A 14,714-nucleotide genomic window follows, 5' to 3' on the forward strand; every position below is an offset into this window, starting at 1 on the left:
TTATTTTTGGGACAGAGACAGAGCATGAACGGGGGAGGGGCAGAGAGAGAGGGAGACACAGAATCGGAAACAGGCTCCAGGCTCCGAGCCATCAGCCCAGAGCCTGACGTGGGGCTCGAACTCACGGACCGCGAGATCGTGACCTGGCTGAAGTCGGACGCTTAACCGACTGCGCCACCCAGGCGCCCCAACACATTCTTTTTAAATGCACATAAAGTGCTCGCTTCGGCAGCACATATACTAAAATTGGAACGATACAGAGAAGATTAGCATGGCCCCTGTGCAAGGATGACACGCAAATTCGTGAAGCATTCCATATTAAAAAAAAAAAAATAGAAAAAAAATAAATGCACATAGAACATTCTCCAGAAGAGATCACAAACCGGGCCTCAAGAAGTACAAATAGATTGAGGTCATACCTTGCATATTTTCAGACCACAAAGCCATGAAACTTGAAATCAACCACAAGAAAAAAAAAATTGGAAAGACCACAAATATATGGAGGTTAAAGAACATCCTACTATAGAATGAATGGGTTAACCATCAAATTAAGGAAGAAATAAAGAAATACATAAAAGCAAATGAAAATGAAAACACGACAGTCCAAAATCTTTGGCATGCAGCAAAAATGGTCGCAAGATGGAAGTATATAGCACGCCAGGCCTACCTCAGGAAGCAAGAAAAGTCTCAAATACAGAACCTAGCCTTATGCCTAAATGAGCTCGAAAAAGAACAGGACATAAACCTGAAGCCAGCAGAAGGGAAATAATAAAGATTAGAGCAGAAATAAATGATATGGAAACAAACAAACAAACAAACAAACAGTAGAACAGATCGATAAAACTAGGAGCTAATTCTTTGAAAAAATTAATAAAATTGATAAAGCCTTAGCCAGACTTATCAAAAAGAAAATGGTAGGTAACCAAATAAATAATAAAGTCATGAAAGAAAGAGGAGAAATAACAACCAGTACCACAGTAATACTATTACAAGCGAATGTTATGAACAGTTAAATGCAAACAATTTGGGCAATCTGGAAGAAATGAGTAAATTCCTATAAACATATAAAGTACCAAAACTGATATAGGAAGAAATAGAAAACTTGCCCAGACTAATAATCAACAAAGAAACAGAATCAGTAATAATAAAAAAAATCTCCCAAAAAATAAAATTCCAGGACTAGATGGCTTCCCAGGGAAATTCTACCAAACATTTATTATTTTTTTTAATTTTTTTTAACGTTTATTTATTTTTGAGACAGAGAGAGACAGAGCATGAACAGGGGAGGGGCAGAGTGAGAGGGAGACACAGAATCTGAAACAGGCTCCAGGCTCTGAGCTGTCAGCACAGAGCCTGACGCGGGGCTCGAACTCACGGACCGTGAGATCATGACCTGAGCCGAAGTCGGACGCTTAACTGACCAAGCCACCCAGGCGCCCCTCTACCAAACATTTGAAGAAGAGTTCATACATATTCTTTTCAAATTATTTTTTAAAAGTGGATATGGAAGGAAATCTTCCAAACTCATTCTATGAGACCAGCATTACCTTGATTCAAAACTGGAGCAAAAATGCTCCCTCTAAAAAGGAGCATTATCGGCCAATATCCCTGATGAACATGGATGTAAAATTTCTCGTTAAGATACTAGCAAATTGAATCCAACAGTACATTAAAAGAATCGTTCACCACAATCACATTGGATTTATTCCTCGACTGCAAGGGTGGTTCAATATTCACAAATCAATCAATGTGATACACTACATTAACAATAGAAAGGATAAGAACCATATGACCATTTCAATAGACGCAGAAAAAGCATTTGACAAAGTACAGCAATCCATTCTTGAAAAAATCTCCCAGCCTCCCAAGTAGAGATAGATGGAACATACCTCAACATCATAAAGGCCATATATGAAAGACCCACAGGTAGTATCATCCTCAATGGGGAAACACTGAGAGCTTTCCTCTATGATAGGGAACAAGACAGGAATGTCCACACTCACCGCTGTGATTTAATATAATACTGGAAGTCCTAGCCCCAGCAACCAGACAACAGAAACAAATAAAAGCCATCCAAGACAGCAAAGAAAAAGTCACTTTCAGTATTCACAGATGACATGTACAAAAGACTCCACCAAAATTTTGCTAATTTTTGACCTAATACATGAATTCAGAAAAGTGGCAGGATATAAAATCAGAGTGCAGAAAGCTGTTGCAATTCTGTACACCGATAATGAAGCAGCAGAAAGAAAAATCAATGATTCGATCCGATTTACAACTGCACTAAAAACAATAAGATACCTAGGAATAAACCTAACCAACGAGGTAAAAGATCTGTACTGTGAGAGCTATAAAACACTTATGCACAAAATTGAAGATGACACAAAGAAATGGTAAATCATTCATGCTCATGCATTAGAAGAACAAATATTGTTAAAATGTCTATATTGTCCAAAGCAATCTACACATTTAATAAAATCCACGCCACAATACCACCAGAAAATTTTTCACAGAGCTATAATAAACAATCCTAAAATATATATAAAGCCATGAAAGACCCTGAGTAGACAAAGAAATTTTGAAAAAGGAAAGCTGAAAGCATCACAATTCCAGACTTCAAGCTATATTGCAAAGCCGTAGTCATCAAGACAGTATGGTATTGGCACAAAACCAGACACATAGACCAATGAAAGGGGAGGGGGGCACCGCAGTGGCTCAGTCAGTTGAGTGGCTGGTTTTGAGTTTTGCTCAGGTCATGATCTCATGGTTTGTGGAATCAAGCCCTGCATCTGGCTCTGTGCTGACAACATGGAGCCTGCTTGGAATTCTCTCTCTGTCCCTTTCTCTCCCTCTCTCTTTCCCTAGATATAGATAATAAACTAGAAAAAAAAAAGAACAGACTAGAAAACCCAGAAATGGACCCACAACTATATGGTCAACTAGTCTCCCACAAAGCTGGAAAATATATCCGGTGGAAAACAATCTCTTCAACAAATGATGTGGCAAAACCTGGACAGCCACATGCAGAAGAATGATACTGAACCACTTTCTTACACCATAAACAAAATGAATTTAAAGTGGATGAAAGACCTAGGGGCCCCCGGGTGGCTCCGTAGGTTAAGCGGCCCACTTTGGCTCAGATCATGATCTCACAGTTTGTGGGTTCGAGCCTTGCCTCCTGCTCTGTGCTGAACAGCTCAGAGCCTGGAGCTTGCTTCGGATTCTGTGTCTCCCTCTCTCTCTGCTACTTCCCTGCTCTCTCTCTCAAAAATAAATAAATATTAAACAAATTATATATATTTTTTAAGTTTATTTATTTTGAGAGTGAGAGAGAGAGAGAGACAGAGAGAGCGAGCAAGTAGGGGAGGGGCAGAGAGAGGGAGAGAGAATCGTAGGCAGACTCCACACTGTCAACGCAGAGCTCGTACTCATAAACCATGAGATCACGACCTGAGCCAAAGTTGGATGCTTAACCAACTGAGCCACCCAGGCGCCCAATATTAAAAAAAATTTAAAAATAAATGAATAAAATGGATGAAAGACCTAAATGTGAGACAGGAAAACATCAAGATCGTAGGGAACACAGGCAGCAACCACTTCGACATCGGCTGCAGCAACTTTTTGCTAGACACGCCTCCAGAGACAAGGGAAACAAAAGTAAAAATGTTCTATTGGGACTTCATCAAGATTAAAAGCTTCTGCACAGTGAAGGAAACAATCAACGAAACTAAAATGAACCTACAGAATGGAAGATGAATTTTGCAAATGACATTTCTGAAAGAAGGTTAGTGTCCAAAATCTGTAAAGAAGTTAACGAACTCAACTCCCCCCAAAAAAACAAATAATACAATCTTAAAACTGGGCAGAAAACATGAATAGACATTTTTCCAAAGAAGAAATCCAGATGGCTAACAGACACATGAAAAGTTGCTTAACTAGGATGCCTGGGTGGCTCAGTCGGTTAAGCATCCAACTTAGGCTCAGCTCATGATCTCATGCATGGTTTGGCACCATCTCACGGTTCGTGAGTTCGAGCCCACGTCAGGCTCTGTGCTGACAGCTCAGAGCCTGGAGCCTGCTTTGAATTCTGTGTCTCCCTCTCTCTCTGGCCCTCCCTCACTCGCGCTCTGTCTCTCTAATCTCTCAAAAATAAATAAACATTAAAAAAATTAAAAAAAAGAAAAGTTGCTCAACAACACCCATCATCAGGGAAATGCAAATCAAAACCATGATGAGATACCACCTCACACCTGTCAGAATGGCTAAAATTAACAACACAGGAAACAACAGTTTTTGGCAAGGATGGGGAGAAAGGGGAACCCTCTTACACTATTGAGAGGAATGCAAACTGGTAGAATCACTGTGGAAAGCAGTATGAAGATCCTTCAAAAAGTTAAAAAAAAGAACTACACTGTGGCCCAGCAGTTGCACTACCATGTATTTACCCAAGGGATACAAAAATACTGATTTGAGTGTGGCACATGCACCCCAATGTTTATAGAAGTATTATTAACAATAGCCAAATTATGGAAATAGCCCAAATGTCCATCAGCTGATGAATGGATAAAGAGTTTGAGGTATATATTTACAATGGAGTATTGTTCAGCCACAACAAAGAATGAAATCTTGCTATTTGCAATGACGTGGATGGAGCTGGAGTGTATTATGCTAAGCGAAATAAGTCAGAGAAAGACAAATACCATATGATTTCACTCATAGGTGGAATTTAAGAAACAAAAGACATGAACATCAAGGAAGGGAAAAAGGCAAACCATAAGAAATTCTTTTACTATAGAGAACAAACTGAGGATTGCTGAATGGCTCGTGGACATGGGATCGGCTAAAAGGGTAATGGGTATTAAGGAAGGAAATTCTTGTGTTGGGCACTGGTGTTATATGTAAGTGATTAAGGACTAAATTCCACTCCTGAAACCAATTTTTCACCATATCTTAACCAACTACAATGTCAATGAAAACTTGAACCAACCAAACAAACAAACATAAAAATAAAATGTCCTTAGAAAATCAGAGCCTGACACAGGGCTCAAACTCACAAGCCGTGAGATCATGACCTGAGCTGAAGTCAGATGCTTAACTGACTGAGCCACCCAGGCACCCCAAAATGTCCTTTTGTATATTACCTATTGAGACTTCATTGCAGAACATTGACCATTAAGGGTCACGGGAATAAATAGCTCACAGCACACTAATTCATCTGCCAGTGTTCATCTTACTAGCTCACACAAACTATACCATGTATCCTATAGTACCATGTAGGATACCATACCATGTATCCTTCATGCAGCATATGTGCTAGGCTAAATAATGGCCTCCAAAGATATCTGGACCCTTATCACTGAGACTTGTGAATGCTACTTTACATGAGAAAAGGTACTATACGTAATTTATTGTCTTAAGAAGATTATACTGGATTATCCATGTAGATCCTAAATATGATCACAAGTGTCCTTATAAGAGGGAGGCAGAAGATATGACTGCAGAGGCACAAGGCAACGTGATGATGAAGCAAGGTGCTACACTGCTGGTTTTGGAGGTGGAGGAAGGGACCAGAAGTCAAGCAATACAAGAAATGCAGTTCTAGAAGCTGGAAAAGTCAAGGAAAATGGTTCTACCCAGTGTCAGAGTGAAACTGTTGGATTTATTTTGGCCCAGTGAAATTGATTTTGGACGTCTGAATTACAGAGCTGTAAAAGAATAAATGTATGTTTTTTTAAGCCACCAAATATGTGTTAATTTGTTATAGCAGCGATAGGAAACTAATGAAATGTATTTCCCAATTTTCCCATAGTTCCAGCTGCTTTCTTTTGAAGGTTCCAGAATTTGTTGTTGCATTTCGTAGAGGGAGTACACTATAATGGTTAAGAATATCTATCCTAGAGGGGCGCCTGGGGGGCTCAGTCGGTTGAGCATCTGACTTCAGCTCAGGTCATGATCTCATGGCTTGTGAGTTTGAGCCCCACGTCGGGCTCTATGCGGGCAGCTCGGAGCCTGGAGCCTGCTTCGGATTCTGTGTCTCCCTCTCTCTGCCCCTCCCCCGCTCATGCTCTGTCTCTCTCACTCTCAAAAATGAATAAACGTTAAAAAAATAATAAAAAAAAGAATATCTATCCTAGAGCCAGATTGTATGGATTCATATCTGGGTGTCACTGCTTGGAGTACACCTCAGTTTCCTTATTTGCATAAGCACATGTGGTTCCTTCGAGAATTAAATCAATTAATACATGTAAATCAATTAAAACAGTTACTGACCCTGAAGTATTCATGACACTTTAGAGGGGCCTGAAAGCCTTATATTTGCTTCTACCAACGCAGCTAAAACAAATAATAATTGTCAATGGTATACTGATTGTGGAGGCTCCCCTAGCCACAGAAAAGGTTTTGCCAACAGTTAAGAAATCCAACTCCTTCCCTTCCTGAAAATTTTGACCAACCACACAGACATTGAAATCGACCGTATTAGGAAGGACAAACTAGTCTTCATTTTTCCACTCATGGAGAGAGCTCTATTTCCCCTTTTGTAAAGTGAGGGCATAATCTTGCATATTTTGCATTTACTTATCTTTATTCTTCCTTTCCCAACTTATTCCAAATACCCAAATCAAATCTTTCTATGTGTGTAATTTATGTGTATTATATTAGCCAAATTTATAATAGCAAAAATATTTTCTAGTTATGTATTAGAGTTAATAATTACAATACTTTTGGATATGGGGGCCCTAATGGGAGGGCACAACACTGAGATTCTGATAATCCACCATAAATCTCCATTCATTTTGTAAATTTAAGGGCAGGCAAAACTTTGTTGTGTCTTTGTATGTTTAGCAGTCCAGCTACATGGAGTTTATTTAAACTAAGCGCAAAAGGTCATAATGTTTTCATGCAATACATATTTGGTTCTTTAAAAACAACTGTGACAAATAACAGAAAGAATTCCAGAATGCTACACTTGTGATCTATACAAAAAGCCAACATTTTGGACTGTACATAATTAAAGAAATGTCTCAAACACATTGCAATACTGTACTGCATGTACTATACTATATAGTACATAGAAGCATGCCTTAGGTGGGCATAGGAATGCAGCTTAAAAAAGGAAAAGAAATATCACATTGTAGCTACTCAATTTCTTCAAAATCACTGAGCAGGAAAAGCAACATTGAACTTCCACAACGTCTATACAGTACCCAGACTTAAATCAAGACTCTCTTCCTCTATTTTTGGTAAACAACTGCATGGTAAACTTAGATGACTTTTCTCCCTGGATTTTACCTGGTAGTGGCATTTTATTTTATTTTATTTTATTTTATTTTATTTTATTTATTTTTATTTAAAAGAGGGCAGGTTTGGCACTTTTATAATGATGTCATCAATGTTAATATCTCTCGGGATCTCGGGAAGATTCATATTCTTCACAGCTAATACAGTACAGGCTGGAGCTCCCACTAAGCCAGCCACAGATTTCTCCAGTTTATTTTGTGCATCAATCTGTGTAACAGTCTCATTCATGTTGGTCTCCAATACCACTCCCCCATCACCCTTTCTGCAGGAATATTGTGAACCTTGTCTACATGAAAACTTAAATCCAGCTCACAGAAATTTTCAAAACATTTGTCTAATGTTTCCATAAATAGTTGAATTAGATCTAAAATGACAAGTTCACCTTCTGAAAAATCCACACAGAAGACAACATATAATGTTGCATAATAGCTATAAATCAGTTTGTTGTCAGATCCTCCAATTAACAATTCTCTTTCTAGGAAATTGCAAACATTTCCATTGCTCTTAGATACCAAATGGAATGTGTCCCTGATGATTTGCTCCGGTGTATCTTCACCGTAGGGCTGGTAGAACTTGGTAAGCCACTGCTTCCCATAGTTATTGAAGCTGAGGATCACCTTGATCATGGCTGAGCTGGACGACTTGGTGGGTGCTGGGGGCCAGGGCAGGGGTGGGTACACAAGCCTTGCTTCAGGATCTTGACGGTAATCCTTCCAAAATTTGGTTGTTAAATGGAGAAGTCATGGGAATAGCAGCCCCTTTCTCTAAATAGGCTTTATATGATGAGTTTCAATCATTTAAGACTCCATTTAACATACGATGGAACATATTATTTATGTTAACTGGAGGAAAGTGTCCATGAAGTCCCATTTTGCCAAGACAATTTGTAAGTAACAAAGACTCAATTTAATATTATTACTCACTGAGGCGGGGTATCCATGACAACTATGGGACATTTTAGAGCAATGAGTACTATGGCAATGGGGAATTTACACAAGTCTATAGCTACTGTGGTTAAAATGTGGCATACCTGTATGTCCTCTGTTATATGTTCAGGAATTTCCCAAAGATTACAGGGACTATTTTGTTTATCTTTAGCTGGATCTTGAGGTGTAACTGTCATCTGAGCCTCAGTATTAATCAGTAATCAGCCATCAGTATTAATTTATATCATAAAGATTTGCCATTTGATGCATTTTCAACAATATTTATGGTTAATTTAGAACCTATATTGTTCAAAGTGTATTTGTAGATTAGAAACTATATTGTACAGTATTTGAATTGGTGAAAAAGGCAACATCTCTTTATCTTTTCTCAGCTTTATTGAGGTATGATCGGTATACAAAAACATGCATATTTAATGTATACAATTTCATTAGTTTGGACATCTGCATATATTGGTGATGCCATCACCACAATCAAGGCAATAAGTATTCTATCATTTCCAAAAGTTTCCTTGTGTCGCTTTGCTTCCTCCCCCCTCACACCCTGTAAGGAACCTTAACATGAGGTCTACTCTCTTAAGGAATTTTAAGTGTTTAATACCATATTATTATCTATAGGCGCTGTGTTGAACAGATCTCTACAGCTTATTCATCTTGTACAACTAACTATTCACATTGAATAACAACTCCCCATTTTCCCATCACCCATTCTCTGACAACCACCTATCTATTTTCTGCTTCTGTAAGTTTAACTTAAGGAAGGTGCCGCATTTAACTCAAATCATGTAGTGTTTGCCCTTCTGTGACTGAATTGCTTTACTTTGCATAATGTCTTCCAGGTCCATCTGCGCTGTTGCAAATGGTAGGATTTCCTTTTTCTTTACACCTGATTATATGTATACATAAATCTATATAATCTTCATCCATCAATATGTCATAGACATTTGGGTTGTTCCCATAGCATCACTAATCATTGGGGAAATGCAAATCAAATCCACAATGATATATCATCTCAGACCTGTTAAGATTGCTGTCATCAAAAGACAAGAGGTAAGTATTGGCAAGGTTGTGGAGAAAAGGGAACATCTGCTCACTGTTTGTGTGAAGGTAAATTGGTACAACCACTATGGAAAACAGTATGGAGGTTCCTTAAAAAAATAAAATAAAATAAAAATAGAAAAAAACATATGATGAATCATTCCCAATTCTGAATATTCATCCAAAAGAATTAAAATCAGAACCTTAAATAGATCTGTGAATCATATTTATTGCATTAGTTATAATATTTATTTTACTTTTCAGCATATAAAGTCTTCCAGTGAATTTAAGGTTTCATTTATTAAGGCTTCATTTATTTTTGCTCTAGTCTTATTATTTCCCTTCTTCTGCTGACTTTATTCTTTGTTTTTTTGTTGTGTTTCTACCTCCTTTAAATGTAAGATTAGGTTTTTTTTTTTTTATTTGGGAGGGTTTTTTTTTTGCTTCCTTTGATAATCTGTATTGCCACATTCTTTCCTCTTATTTTTTTTCTTTTCTTCAGGTATTTATAAAAATTAAATTCCAGTTAGTTAACATACAGTGTATTATCAGTTTCAAGTGTAAAATTTAGTTATTATCACTTTCGTACAGCACAGAATCCATTTACCCCTCTTTTTTCTTTTCCCTCTGTATCCATGTGTTTTGTTTCTTAAATTCTTTCTCTGACTCATCTATTTCACTTACCATTATACTCTGTAGCTCCATATGTGTCATTGCAACTGATAAGATTTCATTTTTTTATGGCTGAGTAATATTTTATTGGATGTATGTATCACATCTTTATTCATTCATCAGTCGACGGACACTTGGGCTGTTTCCATAATTTAGCTATTGGAGATAATGCTGCTATACACATTAGGGTTCATGTATCCCTTTGAATCGTATTTTTGTATTATTTGTGTAAATACCTAGTATTGCAATTTCAGGATAGGAGAGTAAGTTTAACTTTTTAAAAAACCTCAATACTTTTGTCCAGAGTGGCTCTACCAGTTTGCACTCCTGCCAACATTGCAAGAGGGCTACCTTTTCTCTACATCCTCGCCAATACCTGTTGTTACCTTTGTTGTTGATTTTAGCAATCTGGCAGATGTGAGGTGACATCTCTCTGTAGTTTTGGTTTGCATTTCCCTGATGACCAGTGATGCTGAACATCTTTTCACATGTTTGTTACCCATCTGGATATCTTCTTTTGAAAAGTGTCTATTCATGTCTTCTGCTCTTCTTTAAATTGGATTGTCCAGTTTTGGGGTGTCGAGTTTTATAAGTTCTTTTTATGTTATGGATACTAGCTTTTTGTTAGATATGTCCTTTGAAAATATTTTCTCCATTAAATATGTTGCCTTTTAGTTTTGCTGATTGTTACTTGGTCATGCAGAAGCTTTTTATTTTGTTGAAGTCCCAATAGGTTACTTTTGCTTTCGTTTACTTTGTCTCAGGGGACATGTCTAGAAAGAAGTTGCTACTGCCGATATCAAACAGGTTACTGTCTGTGTTCTCCTTTAGGAGTTTGATTGTTTCCTGTCTCACATTTAGGTCTTTCATCCATTTAAAATTATTTTTATGGTGTAAGAAAGTGGTCAACTTACCTTCTTTTTCACTTTGCTGTCCAGTTCTAGAAATTTAAAATAAAGTCTTGGAAAATATTCAGCCCTAAGAACTCTGAAAACTCCAACATATTCTTAGCAATGTGAACATAATGGGCAGAGAGCAAATTGGCAACATAAGAAGTTCCTGAATTTCTGTCCTGTGCAGACTCACTAAATATACAGCTACACAAAATAAATTACTTCTTTTTTTTTTTAATTTTTTTAACGTTTATTTATTTTTGAGACAGAGAGAGACAGAGCATGAATGGGGGAGGGGCAGAGAGACAGGGAGACACAGAATCGGAAGCAGGCTCCAGGCTCTGAGCCATCAGCCCAGAGCCCGAAGCGGGGCTCGAACTCACGGACTCACACGTGAGATCGTGACCTGAGCTGAAGTCGGACGCTTAACCGACTGAGCCACCCAGGCGCCCCAAAATAAATTATTTCTTAGGCAAATCTAGAATGTAGCTAACTGATTCCTACACACTGGACAACTGAGAAAATATTTATATAAAATAAGTGTGAATGGATGAGAAACAATCTTTCAGTAAACTACACCCCAGAAAAAACACCTTAAAATTGGGAGACAAACTTAACTCCATTTCTTCCTGATGAATAAAGGGTTTTGACCATACATCTAGCAATCCAAATTTTATGGCTGTCATCTAAAGAATATGCCTTCAGGGGCGCCTGGGTGGCGCAGTCAGTTAAGCGTCCGACTTCAGCCAGGTCACGATCTAGCGGTCCGAGTTCGAGCCCCGCGTCAGGCTCTGGGCTGATGGCTCGGAGCCTGGAGCCTGTTTCCGGTTCTGTGTCTCCCTCTCTCTCTGCCCCTCCCCCGTTCATGCTCTGTCTCTCTCTGTCCCAAAAATAAATAAAAAACGTTGAAAAAAAAATTAAAAAAAAAAAAAAAGAATATGCCTTCAAGTCATCTAACTCTGAAATCCAATGGGGCTCAGAATCTTTGGTCCCCTAGGACAACACTAAATAAAGATGCAGTTTTTAAATGGTATGAACAGTTCCCATTGTTATTCCCTGAGGATCAGTGTAGATGAAGCAGAGATCAATACCCACTCTCCAGTTTTTTTTTTTCCTGGATGGAGTTATTCTACATATTTTCATAGCCCTGAGTCAAAAGTTTGGATTCTAATAAGACTGCATCTGGAAGCTGGCTGTGAGTATTCTGGAAGCCTGAAAAAAAATTGTGAGCACATGCTCTGCCATCTTCCTCTGGCTTGTTTCACCAATAAATCCAAGTTTCCAGATTTTTCTTGATAGAAGTTTGCACACATATTTAATGCCCCATTTTTTATGGTTTCCATCCAAGTGACTGACTTCCAAGACAGTTGTCTCTAAAAGGTAATTAGGATTAGCATTTGTGAGTTCCCCAGGACCACATTAAACTCAGAGGCCATTATAAAGAAAAGTGTAAACAAATCCACAGCTGTCCCCCTGGGCTCAGACCAGAGAAAATAGGGAAAAACACAAGATTCCAAGTTTATCCTTGGAAGAAATTTGCATAATTTCATAGTCGCTGCCCAAGGGTCAGTCTTTTAATTAGCCTGTATTTTGAAGTTTATGGGACACATGATTATAATTATCTGAGAGTGAAAATGGACATGTGGGACTTCTGCATCTTCTCTTCTCAGCTTGCTTAGCAATAAAATCAGGTATCCAGTTTCTCCATGAGAGATGTTTCTCCACACTCCAGAGCCTCACTTTCCATGGCCACCACATGAAGGACTGGCTCCTAAATCACAAAGCTCTGTGAGGTAATGGGACTTGGCATTCACAAGTCCGTTATGAACACAGATAGGAAAGAGGCAATTCAATAGAAGTATACAAACACTCACAGAAATTATTCCATCATTGAATCTTCTTTCCTCAGCAGAGAGTGAGTATTCAAAACACCAAGTTCACAGGTTCACTTTGACAGGCACCTTGATATGTTAGACATATCTAACATTCTTTCTAGCTGCTATCTGAAGGTTTGTCTTCTAACTGGCCTGCATCATGGAGCAGAAGAGGCATGCAATTACTAGTATTCCAGGAGCCTAAATGGGCATGTGGAAATTTTTAATACTTTTGGGCGTCAAAGGGTCTTGCTGACAAATTGTCATATCTTCAGAGACACTAAAAGCAAAGACAGTGGTTTGGACAGCATAAAAGTCTGAGAAGCAATCAAAACTCAGTCTAAGCTGATTGGCAAATTTCATTTCCTATATGAGGCCAGTATGTCAAGACTGGGAAAGATAGCTTTTTTATTTAATGTGCAGAAACCGACACAGAAGGTCAGGGAAATGAAGAAAGAGATGAATGCATTCCAAACAAAAGAACAAGATAAATTACCAGGAATCAACCCTAAAGAAATAGTAGCATGATTTTTCCCAACAATAATTCAAAGTGATTATCATAAATGTGCTCCCAGAAAACAAAAGAACAATACATGGAAAAAGTGATAATTTTGACAAAAAGATAAAAAATATTAAAAAGTACCAAACAGAATTCATAGAGTTGAAAATACAATAACTGAACTGTTAAAAAAAAATTAATAGGTTGGTGTGTTCAACAGCAGGCTTGATCAAGTGGAAAAAAAGATGAGAACTAAAATATTTATCAGTCAAAATCACCCAATCAGAAAAATAAATGAAAAAGAGTGAAGAGAACTTCTGGGACTTAAGGGCCACCATCACATTTACCAATATACACAGTAAGGGAGACTGTGAAGAAGAGGAAGAAAGGGGGTAGTAAGGTTATTCAAAGAAATGATATTTGAAGAATGTCTAAACCTGGGGAAAAAACAGACATCCAGATCTAGGATGTGCAAAAATCAGCAAATCAGAAGACTTCAAAGAGATCCATGTCAACACATTATAATCAAATTGCCAGAAGGTACAAATGAAGAATCTTGAAAGCAGCAAGAGAAAGGGGACTTGTTACATACATTGGAGCCTACATTAATTACCAGATTTTTCACCAGACAACTTGCAGCCCAAGAGTAAGTTGGATAATATATTTAAAGTACTGAAAGAAGAAAAATTCCAAGGATATTTTACCTGGAAAAGTGTCCTTAGGAATTAAAGGAGAGGGGCACCTGGGTAGCTCAGACTGTTTAGTGTCTGACTCTTTAATTTTGGCTCAGGCCATGATCCTGTGGTTCATGAGATTGAGCCCCACATCGGGCTCTGCACTGACGTTGCCAAACCTTCTTAGGGCTCTCTATCTCCCTTTCTGCCTCTCCCTCTCTCACAATAAGATAAATTTTAAAACTTTAAAAATATTTTTAAAATAGATATGCTTGTTTTTCAATTTTTTTATTGTTTATTTGAGAGAAGGAGAGAGACAAAGACTGAGAGCAAGCAGGGAAGAGGCAGAGAGAGAAGGAGACGTAGAATCAGAAGCAGGCTCCAAGCTCTGAGCACTCGGGACAGAGCCCAATGCAGGGATCGAACTCACAGACCGTGGAATCATGACCTGAGCTGTAGTCAGCCGCCCAACCAACTGAGCTATCCAGGCACCCCAAGAGATATAAGTTTTTACATACAAAACTGAATGAGTTTCTCACCACTAGATAGGCCTTAAAAGAAATGTTAAAGAGTCATTCAAGCTGAAATTAAATGATGATAATGACATTAAAATAAAAATAAATAAATTATAAAATGCACTGATAAAGGTAAATATATTGTCAACCTCAGAATACGCAAATATTGTTATGGTGGTGTGCAAATTACTGATAATTCTAGCATACAGGTTAAAAAGGCAAATGTGTGGGGCACCTGGGTGGCTCGGTCGGTTAGGCGTCTGACTTCGGCTCAGGTCATGATCTCACGGTCCGTGAGTTCAAGCC

The 14,714-nt window shown here is 38.2% G+C and overlaps 1 non-coding gene and 1 pseudogene across 1 annotated transcript; one reads left to right on the plus strand and one right to left on the minus strand.

The window, feature by feature from the left end:
• Positions 1–216: 216 nt before the first annotated feature.
• On the plus strand, positions 217–323 carry LOC131503253 (U6 spliceosomal RNA). The gene has a single exon (XR_009257358.1). It is a non-coding gene; the product is annotated as a U6 spliceosomal RNA (small nuclear RNA).
• A 7,020-nt stretch (positions 324–7,343) lies between these two features.
• On the minus strand, positions 7,344–8,433 carry LOC131502566 (AP-3 complex subunit sigma-1-like; annotated as a pseudogene).
• Positions 8,434–14,714: the final 6,281 nt, after the last annotated feature.

This window comes from Neofelis nebulosa, chromosome X (assembly GCF_028018385.1).
Source record: "Neofelis nebulosa isolate mNeoNeb1 chromosome X, mNeoNeb1.pri, whole genome shotgun sequence".
Classification (NCBI taxonomy): domain Eukaryota; kingdom Metazoa; phylum Chordata; class Mammalia; order Carnivora; family Felidae; genus Neofelis; species Neofelis nebulosa.